This window comes from Haemorhous mexicanus, chromosome 1 (assembly GCF_027477595.1).
Source record: "Haemorhous mexicanus isolate bHaeMex1 chromosome 1, bHaeMex1.pri, whole genome shotgun sequence".
Taxonomy (NCBI): Eukaryota; Metazoa; Chordata; class Aves; order Passeriformes; family Fringillidae; genus Haemorhous; species Haemorhous mexicanus.
The window spans coordinates 99,531,130-99,540,295 of NC_082341.1; the positions used below are offsets into that span (position 1 = coordinate 99,531,130).

The following is a 9,166-nucleotide window of genomic DNA, read 5'->3' on the forward strand; positions in this document are numbered from 1 at the left end:
CTAAATAAAGCCATTTCCCGGCCAGGATGTCTGACCCAGCAATGCGCGGGCACAGGCTGGGACGTGCTGCGCTCGCCTCCTTCCTCGGGCACTTGGGGTTCAAGAGCGGCGCTGTGAGGAGCCAGGGCTGAGGAAGGAGACCCCCTCCCTCTCCCCGGCCGGCTGACAGCGGGAAGAGCAGCACTCCTGCAAGCCTCCGCCCGGGCTCCTCTCCCCGCAGCCGCCCAAAATGGAGCGTAAAGGCAGATGTCTTCGCCGGCGGCACCAGAGTTAGTTCAAGGCAAGTTCCGTCTCCACACTCCTTGAGCTGCCAAGAGGAAAAAGCGGGCTCCTCTGCCGGGCGCTCGGAGAGCCCGGCTGGGGCTGTGCCGAGAGGGGCGGCCGAGGGGCGGCACAGGCCGTGTCCCCCGGCCGCCGCCTCACGGCCCCGCGGTCGGGCAGGGCCGGGAGCGGCGGGGGCAGTCCCGGCGGCGGCCACACGGTGTCACCCGCGCCGCTCGGTGCGCCCGCCGCGCCCGCGGCACCGGCCCGGGGGCAGCGCGGCGGCATGGCAGGAACGGCTTGGCTTGGTTTTGCTTTATTTTATTTTATTTTATTTTATTTTATTTTATTTTATTTTATTTTATTTTATTTTATTTTATTTTATTTTATTTTATTTTATTTTATTTTATTTTATTTTATTTTATTTTATTTTATTTTATTTTATTTTATTTTATTTTTTATTTTTAAAAATTTTTGACATTCAATTTCTACTTTTTTGTTCCTTTCCTTTCCTTTCCTTTCCTTTCCTTTCCTTTCCTTTCCTTTCCTTTCCTTTCCTTTCCTTTCCTTTCCTTTCCTTTCCTTTCCTTTCCTTTCCTTTCCTTTCCTTTCCTTTCCTTTCCTTTCCTTTCCTTTCCTTTCCTTTCCTTTCCTTTCCTTTCCTTTCCTTTCCTTTCCTTTCCTTTCCTTTCCTTTCCTTTCCTTTCCTTTCCTTTCCTTTCCTTTCCTTTCCTTTCCTTTCCTTTCCTTTCCTTTCCTTTCCTTTCCTTTCCTTTCCTTTCCGTTTCTTTCCTTTCTTTAGTTTATTTTTTCCTGTATTTTGTTTGATTTTGTTTTTTCTTGTTGTTGATGGTGGTTTTCTGCCCTTTTTTTTTTTTTTTTTTTTTTTTTGCTTTGCTTTGTTTTGTTTGTTATGGTTGGTTTTTTTTTGCCTTGGCCCCAGCGTGCCTCAGTCACGGCCAGAGCTTTCAGGGCTAGAAAGGTAAACCCGCCCCAGAAAAGGTAAACCAGAGGACAAACACAGGGTCTTTGGTGCCTGTGGGACAGTCACAAGGGGGAGAAGACACAGGTTCCTGCTGGTTAATAAAGTTTATTCACAACCTTAATTCTGGTTTATTAACTTTAGGTATAACAAGTTGTGCAGTAATTGTGGTTGTTAAGGGAGCACCAGGCAGTTTTTCCTAGAGGGTATCCAATTCTGTGTTATTATTATAGATGCATTAAATCTCCATTAAAAGGCTTTCTGTAAATGTTTCAAGGCTATGCCAGATAGAAGGGTACTTCATCTTGGTTTCGGAACAGGGTATTATCTATTTTAAAAACCTTGCAGTAACAGTTACCTTATTGGTCTCCCATCAAAAAACTACGGTGGTTTATGAACGCCTTGTTTTTTGGGGAAAAGAAGGACATAAATCGAACTTCCGTGACTGCCATATCAGTCATTAGTGAATCTGGGTTCAAATGTGCACTCTCTATAGAGCCTGGCCACGGTCTTTCACAGCCTAGCAAAATAAGGAAACTACAGGATGGAAACTCAATGAGCCTAACTATTCTGCTTCCTTTTATTTTTTTTCTCCCTTTCGAATAAATCACACTCTTTTGAAGCTGCTGCTTTTCTTTTGCGGGCACAAACCCCTCATCTTTTAAAGTCTGTCTTTTAAGCTAATTGTTTCCACAGGCCAAGCAACTGGCAAAAGGCAGCTCCAGCCTATCTCTATATTGTCTCCCCAGGACTGTTTATAAGAGAAATACACGTTTATACAATAGACGCCACTGTTTAAAGGCCGGCTAGTGAAGGAGTATTTTTAACAAGATTAGTTAATGGGTTTGTTCAGTGCCTCGAAGGAAGTGTTCAGTGCTGGCAGGGCAGAATTGCTGTGGTGGGGCCCTAAGCCAGAGGCAGGTATTGGATGGGCTCCCAAGGATTTCAGCGGTCTTTGAATGAAGGACTCAGCGACAGATAGAAGAAGTTGAAAAGTGCAAGCGGCAGCACGGAGAAATAAAATGGAGAGGAGCAGGACAGATGCAAGCGAAGAGCAGTGATGTGTGAGCCTCCGGAGGTGCTATTTATGTTTGCGAGGAAGGTCTGTGCTATTAAGTTTCAATTTGACAGTACGTTTTAACAAACATTTTAGAGAAATGCGTTTGCAGGAAAGATTAGAGATACCCAGATCTCTGACTGCAGTGAAGCATCAAGTGAAGCTCAGTGTCTTAAGGGAGACCTGAAAAACTTGAAATTAGGAAGAAAAAAGGGATTGGGCAAGATTTTATGCTACTTTCGCAGAGGCAGTAGGGTGAGTGATGTTGTTCCTGTGGTATTTCAGACCTGTCTGAAACTGAATCTACCTGAGTCTCTTGTATGTTTTTCAACCTGCTTTTTCCATCCCAGGAATTCTCAATCCTTAAAAAAAATATATATATATATATTTTATATATAGTGATATCTAACTAGATATTTTAGGATCCAACTCCATCACTCTCCTGGCAGTGATTTTCACTCCTTTTGTTGGGGCCAATGTTCTGCTTGTGCTCTCAAAGCCAATATGATTACTCATCCAAGTAGGACCTAAATATGTGAATCAGCACGGTAAAATGTGTCCCAGAGTCTGTAAATGGAAAACGTTTGCTCCAATAGCCAGGGCTCTGTGTCTGGTTTAGCTCTCAGCTCCATTAATATGTCCATTACTTAAATTAGTGAGATAGCAGGCCTGCCCTAGAGTAACAACATCTCCGCTATCCCATTACGGGAGGCCTCCATGTCTTGCTTTTTCCCCCATTCAGCAGCCTGTGCAGTGTGTGATAATGCTGCTGGTGATACAGCCACGACTTATTTCCAAGGAGCAGGATTTTCTAAATGTGTCCACTAGATAGCACAATAAACTTCTTTTCCTGTTGAAAAACTTTCTCTCCCACCCAAAGAGCTATTAGCCCTTCAGCCTCAGAGTAATGGTGCTTCAGAAGGAGATCAAAGTTTCTCAGATAAGTGTTCCTTTACACAATGTTACTGACACTCCACTTTGTAAACAGGCTTCTTTTTTATGGTTAAGAAGGACATATAAACATGCCAAGTGAGATGGATAGACTGCCACTTTTTCTTTTTCTTTTTCTCTTTGTATTTGTGTGTGTGTTAACTGCTCAATGAGTATCATGGTTGGGTTGCACTGATACCGTTGAATGTGGTCTGTCTTTTGTGTAAACAGAGAGACAAAAGAGAACTGCAGGAAAGAATCCCAAGTTTAGATTTCTTACTGGAGTCACTGCAGCACCCGTCCCACTTTCTGCCATCATTGATGAGAAAACAGTCATGTGTCCTTTTGAAAGATGACAGAGACATTAGCACTCAAATCCGTGTGCTTGTATTCCTGCTCATATGGACATGTTAGACCCAGGTTCTCTTTAGGACCTCAGATGAGCACTGTAAAACCTAAAAATGAGGTTTCTGCCCCTCAGTTAAGGTTTCCAGACTGCCTCAAATCCCTTTTGTCTTGAAACAAAGAAGAGCATGAGTCCCCTCTGAAGGTCTTTGGGAAAAGCTTAAGTTTCCCACAATGGACCTTATAGAGAGTATGGTCCCTGCTGTAGGGGAAGTCAGCATGTCTGCATACTCAAGGGAGGGCCAGCTAGAAATAGCTGGTAGGAATGGGAAGGAGGAGGAGGTAGATGGGAATGTCCCAGGTGAAGCAGTGTGAATACCTCCCGTAAAAGGCATTGTGCAAGACACCTTTTATTCGGGGACAAAACCTGAATACAAATTTGCATTTTGACTCTACTTAAAATTAAGTGAAATCTGCAACTGACACGCCCCCATTCTTGCTCCTTGGGACAACAGGAGCCTGCAAATGTAGATTTAGGTCTTTGAGTTGGAGAAAATCAGGTACTGTGGCCTCTGCTCATGTCTTGTCTTCTAGGAAACTAATAAGTACACTCTCTTGTAGCTTGGTTAGCTGCTAGGCTTCAGATAACAGCTAACCAAGATATATGTTCTCTGTCATGCATTGCCAAATGCCATGTATAAGGTTTTAAATGAGGGGGAAAAAAAACCAAAAAAAAAACCCCCAAAAAACCCTCCACAACTAGGGGTGCAACATCTTTGAAGCCTTCCAGTGAGATTGCTGCCTTTCTACCCAATCTGCAAGCTCCTTAGGCAAGGACCAGGGCTGTGTGGCAGCCGTAAGCAGTGCCATTGCCATGTGATTCCCCAACACATACATGGAAGGTGCAAAGCATCTGCTTTCACCTCCCCTTTCAAACCAGGGAACTGAGATTTCTGGATCCCTGACTTAAGAAGGAGATGACAAGGCCCATCTTGTCTTTCACGTTTCAGAGCTAACTATAGGAGTGTAACGCACGCCTTTTAAAACAGGTGACACAAGGGATTTTCCATGACAATCTTTCAAACTAAAGCAAAAACCCTCTGTTCACAGGTTGAAAACACTCTTAATCACGGTGCATAGACTCCCTCTGACATGAACCTGCTCCATCTCTCCTGATTAGACATCCCTGAGGGTTGTTGGTACAGTAGAGGCATCTAGAAAGAGCAGCTATGGGTCTGGGCATCAGCCTTCTCTCCATTTCAGAAATATAGGCAAAACCAAACCAAAGCAACACAAAAGATGAGAAAGAAAAAGTGAATATAAACAGACCTTTCACCTTGCCATACTTTGGGGAGCCCAAGGTGAAAGTGAGACAGCTGTGGGCAGGGGGCTTGGCTCAGTGGAGGCTTAGTCACTGCTCTGGTCCTGTAGCAATTCCAGTGCAGAGAGTGCAGCAGAGAGATGTGAAGGAGAGCACTGGAGCAATTTGCAGGTGACTGTGGAGAAATCTAACCTGAAGAGCCCTGTGGGTGTTATTTCAGATGCTTGTTTATAACACAACATTTCTTACTTTTCTTTAAGGAAAAGATTTGCTTATTTCCTTTAAACAGGAAGAACAGTGGTACAGCCAACCCAGCCAAAAGCCTCCTACAAACCTGTTTTCTTCTTTTCTTTTTCCTACCCTTTTGTAGCCACAGGCAAGACTGCCTCAGATCTCATCTTTTAAGTGCCACAACCGATCCATTAAATGTCTTCTCATGGACATTTTTTTCAGCTCCGAGGAGTAGAGTTGCTGAGTGAGAAAGGCATGAGCCGGGCTCTTGCTGCTGGGACTTCCTCCAGACCAGCTTGCAGTCTTAAGAAAAATGAGTTGGATGGTCTCAGCTCTGTCCCCAATGAGCAGAAGCAGTAGATCACTTCGCAAAAATGAGCCACGCGTAATTTGGCACCATTGACAGAAGACTCACTCGCAGCAGCTCAGGGCCTTGCAGGCTTGAGATAATGTGCTGCTAAAATCACCTCTTGACCCCAGCCCAGGAGGTTCCTCCAGGTCACAAGGGAAGAGGGAGGTAGCAGGCCACTGTGAGATACCTTGATAAATGTACAAGCCCCTACACGTCAGCCTGGCACGCCTGCACCAGTGTGAGCTGCTCTGTTTATCACAGGAAGAAGAATTTCTTTCCTGGGTTGTGTTAGAGGACTCCAGACTTCTCATTTCGGCTGCCTCCTCCTTTTTCCCCTCCAGTGCAGCGAGCCCACTGAAGTGAACTGGTGGCCCTGACGGAGTGCAGAAGCAGGCTGCATGCATCTCCTTGTGCTGGAACTGGCAGAGAAAATCGGACACTGGGACAAACAACCATAAATCAGGACTGTCCTGATTAAATCAGGCATGGCTGGCAAGTAAGTTATTAGCCGCCTGTGAAACTAATTGTGATACTGATACACTCAATTTTGCTGTGTCTTTCAAACACCGATTGTGATGGGAAACAGCTGTTAGAAACCAGCCCCCCCCCAAAAAAAAAAAAAAAAAAAAAAAGCAAGGGAGAGAAAGGAAAAAAAAAAGAGAGCAGGCTTACGATTCAGAATCATAATAAAGTCTGTCTTCTCTATTCCCTTGCACAAAAGCTCTTATATTCTTCTATTCTCCTCTAGACAATTACTCCCAGCAGGCAGGGTCACTTAGGATGAGCACTATTGCATTTAAAGTTCATCTACTGAAGGGGGGAAAAAGGCAGAGAAATAAGAAAAAGAAGAAAAAAATTTCTTCCCATTAATGTGAGAAAAAAATGGCAGGTTTAAAATGGGTTAGAAATTCAGGTTAAAGCAAAAAAAAAAATTGTCACATGACACTGGCAGGAAAAAAGATTTTATTCAGTGGTATTGTTTGACTGAAAACTTCCTTCACAATAACACCAATGCCAGGATAAAAAAAAAAAAAAAACAGTGTTTATTTGATGCCTGGATGGGGCAACTATTATGAGCAGCTAGAAAAAAAGGGATGTTTTGAAATATGTCAGAAGGAGAAAGGGCCTAATCCTGCTTTGGTGGAAGCTGGTGGTGAGCCCTCCACCACCTCCCATGGTGACTGGCAGGCCATGCTGCATGGGACACGGAGGGCTGGGCAGGAGCTGGCAGTGTGACCCCCTTGTGCAGGCTGCAGTGAGAAGAGTGTGTGGTTTGGCCAGCTAAAACCTCCTGCTGTCAGGAGTTTGCACAGTCATTCAAGCCAGGGCCAGGTGAAGTGTTGTAGCAGTTGTAATGGCTTAAGGATCGGAGCTGAGCAGGGTTTGTGGAGAGGTTGTTACTGGACTGAGAAACACAGCTCAAAAACTAGACAGGATTTTGAGTGTACAGACCCTTTTCCAGGTCTTAAAAGGAATCAGCAAAGCCTAGCTTGTAGTCTGTTGCTTCACTTAACCTCAAAGAAGATTTTTGAGACCCAAAATCTTTTTTTTCCCCCAGAAATACTTAGGCTAGCATAAAGTGTTACCTCTTTTTGTACCCTTCTAACTGCCATGATGACTACTCACAGCAATATGTGTGATTTGTAGATTCTTCCCTCATCAGAATATTAATTCTTGGTGATTTTGTGCCTTGGCCTAAGCCCCTACAATGGGCCACAGTTGGAGATTAGACTTCCAGCACTTGGTTTGAATCCCTGGAGCCTCAGTTACTTTATACCTCCTAATTTAGCTTTTTGCCACATTTTCTTCTCATCTTGTATCTATCTAGTCTGTCTTTCTATTGCAGTTCATTTTTTTCCCCCAAGTTATATTTTAGCTATAACAGTAGAGAGAAAATGACATGCATTAGCTAATAACAATATGACTGCACCATGAGTTTGGGAGAGATGGAAGGAAAAAACAAATCACTCATGTTTCAAGAATCAAACCCCATCCTCTCAGCTTCCACAGTAATATCTCTGGCTTCCTGTTTGCAAACCAGAAATGTTTATTTACAACGTCTTTTTAGACATCTTTTCAATGTGTAATGCTCATGTCATTACATAATGGGTCATAAATGATGTTGGTTGTCATAGAAAAACACAAAGTCATCAAATATTTTCTTGGTTTTTTGTTTGCCTTTTGTGGCAGGATTCAGAGTTGTCTGTAGTTGGGGAAAAGGTAAATCATCATCTTTCCAGTAATTCCAGCCCTTGTGTATTCAGCCTGTCAGGAGTTTATGAGTGAGGTGATCCTGATGCTGCACATTCTAGTTGTATTTTTTCTCAGTGACCCTGCTGTTTTAGGCAGCTCATCAGCTGTGTGCCCTGAGAAAGCCAGGCAAAGGCTTGCATGTCCGTGGTTTGGTGAGCAGAACTGGAACACTACAATAAAAATATGAAATACAAAACCCCTGACCTTTTTTTTTTTTTTCATATATAAGGCTATGTACTGAATCAGATCCTGGAAGTTCCTACTATAACCCATGACAATGGTTGCCAAAGGTGTTTGTGCATTTTTCTGATCTGAACTGTAGGGACATTATATGAGTGCCTTTTTTTTTTTTTTTTTTTTTTTTCAGAGTTGAGATGAAGCTGCCTGGTCTGGTTTCCCTTACCTGTAGCTATCATGGGGACGAGAGAGATGTACATAATATGCCCAGAGGATGCAGTCCTTATTCCTGAGTTAAACTAAGACCTGGCTCTCTCATAGGCTTTGAGCTCAGCTGAATCTCCATGCCCTCTTTTTTGTAGGGTCTTCAATTGGCAGCATTGCAAATTGTTCCTTGTCTCAGAAACCTGTGAGGAGAAGGAAAGGAGCCCTTAAACCAGGATACTGGGTTGAAATTTTGCCTGTGCTTACAACAGTGTGTAACGGATATAACTCCCCTGAAGCTGGTGGTGAAGCTGCTATTCTTCCCTCTGAACAAATCGATTCCTATCTCTAAAAATAAGTGAATTAGAAAAGAAGTAAAGCTAGCATTTATAAAATAAATGTGTTTATTTGGTAAACATTTTAATCTGTGTATGAACTTTATTGATACCAGCTCTATCTAAATTCTTTTCGAGCTTCTTAAGAAGAAGGCAAAAAAGTTTTGCATACTTTAGATAAATCAGGAGACCTTTTTATTCTCTTCACCATAATAATGACAAATAAACCACTATCAGCATAAAAGGCATTGACAAAATATGTCCATACAAAAGACACACAAAACTTTCCACTTTTCCCCTTTTTTTTTATTATTTAGAAGGGCACTGAGAATTATTTCTAAACTGCCTGAAATAGATGGGCCCTCAGGATCAGAAATGCAACTCCACTAATGTCAGACAATCTCCATCTTTTGTACATGCCACCTAGAGAGTTTATGGGTTGCTATGCAGAAAGAAGAGGGTTTCATGACTAATTCTTATCAGCAGAAGAGGTTATTTTCTGTGGTCCTCTGCATCAATGCACAGTAGGGTGTTGGTGAGCACCCGATAAAATTTCCAGCCACACACAAGGAAATGCTGAACTAATAAACTGTTCTTTTAGTGAATTGCAGAGACCAAAGGATTTATCTTCCTCTCTGAGGAAATATACAGCTGTCACAAGTAATACTGCTGAAAAAGTTTTCAGTTACTATGCAAGGTCAGATTACCTGCATCTTTT

At 43.0% G+C, this 9,166-nt stretch overlaps 1 long non-coding RNA gene across 1 annotated transcript; it reads left to right on the forward strand.

Annotated features, from left to right (window-relative positions):
• The first annotated feature begins 5,188 nt into the window (after window positions 1–5,188).
• On the forward strand, window positions 5,189–8,529 carry LOC132330532 (uncharacterized). Its single transcript, XR_009487337.1, has 2 exons — window positions 5,189–5,975; window positions 8,100–8,529. It is a non-coding gene; the product is annotated as an uncharacterized LOC132330532 (long non-coding RNA).
• Window positions 8,530–9,166: the final 637 nt, after the last annotated feature.